At 49.1% G+C, this 1656-nt stretch overlaps 1 pseudogene; it reads right to left on the reverse strand.

Moving 5' to 3' along the window:
• Positions 1-931: 931 nt before the first annotated feature.
• LOC125998706 (40S ribosomal protein S27-like) lies at positions 932-1179 on the reverse strand (annotated as a pseudogene).
• Positions 1180-1656: the final 477 nt, after the last annotated feature.

Here is a 1656-nt window from a genome sequence, read left to right on the forward strand (position 1 = left end):
ACCTTAACTCTACTTCAAATCGACTCTAACTCCAACCTCAACAGCAGTCCTAACCCTAACCCCATACCCCTATCCTAACCCTAGCCGCAATACCAACATTTAACCCTCTAGTCCAAACCTAACTTTAACCCCTAACCTCAATCCTAATCCTAGCCCTCTAACTCTCTAATCCTAACCCTATGACCCTAACCCTAGCTCCAAACCTAACTCTAACCCTAACCTGATCTGGACAGGATTTGGGATCAGGAGCTAATTCTGTATATCTAGTGCCAGGCTGATCTTCACCACCAAAATTACCTTATGTCAGATGAGAGGGCTGCGAGATTGGAATGATGGGAGTAATCAAAAGTCCAATGTGAGCACACACACACACACACACACACACACACACACACACACACACACACACCCCGCACCCCAGAGCAGACTAATGTGTACGATCTGCCTCTGCCCCATCAAAGTGTCAGTCAGTGTTGCCAGTATGGCCTTGCTAGAGAAAGCCCTGGCACCTCCAGGCCAGCTGTGCCTCCTGCTGATTAATCCTGGGGCCCCCAACAACTGCAGAAGCCAGAACTAGTGAATTATTTAAAACAAAAATATGAATTATTCAAGGAGAATTCCCGGGACACATCTCTCTGGCCAAGAAGTAGAAGAGGAAAAAGCCCAATGAGGGAGCTGTCTTCGATCATATGACACAGAGTGGGGGGGGGGAGGGCAGCTTCTTGCGGGGGCTGCAAAATGGGTGCCACATCAGACACACCATGGCTGGGGGCTGGTGCACCCCTAAAACAGGACGGTATGCTTGGGAAGAGAAAGGGGCAAGACAAGCCATACTCAAATCCTCTTCGCTTTCTGTGTGTGTGTGGGAGGGGGGGTTTCCAAAATGTGTTTATTGAGATGGTTTTTCCATTCATCTTGATTCAGGGAGCTTTTAGTGCTGCTTCTGTCTGAAGGAGCATCCTTCTGTCAGCCTTGCTTTTCCCCCTGTACGCTGGCAGAGGACAGTGGAGCAGCCCCACATAAAACTACCGTCTGTGCATGGCTGAAGACTGTGGTGATCTTATAGCATCCTGGGCACTTGGCGCCCATAAAGTAGGAGTTGGGGCTCTGCACCAGCCACTTCTTGTGCTTCTGCTGCTCCTCCAACGAGGGGTGAAGGAGATCCTTGGCGAGAGGCATCTTCTCTCAAGGGGAGATCGTTACCGCTGGAAAAAGTTGTGCCTGTGTTTTAATAGCCACGATGGAGCTCCGGCTCATGGACACATGCCCAGCAGAGATGGACTGGCTGGCAACTTCAGATCTACGAAGCATTCTATCATTTCACTGCTGTGCCATGTGCCAATTGCAATCGTGTATATGTCCCAGAGGTTCTTTATCCAGTCATCTCTCTTGGGCGCTTAAAACCCCAAGTATTAGTTTTTCATAAATAAGTCAGAACTCCCCACATGGTCTCCTGAGCCTGCCAGGAGTGACTTATAAGGGTAAGACCAGTAGTAACCCCTGAGAGCCATTGGGTGTGGCCCCAAAACAAAACAAAACAAAATGTCAGAATGCAACTGAACCAATATTCCAGGAGTGACTGACCAGCCGGCCATGCCTCTGGCTCCTGAGTCTCCTGACTATGGTTTAGGGAATGCCTAGAAAATAAATAAATGC

Source organism: Suncus etruscus, chromosome X, assembly GCF_024139225.1.
Source record: "Suncus etruscus isolate mSunEtr1 chromosome X, mSunEtr1.pri.cur, whole genome shotgun sequence".
Taxonomy (NCBI): Eukaryota; Metazoa; Chordata; class Mammalia; order Eulipotyphla; family Soricidae; genus Suncus; species Suncus etruscus.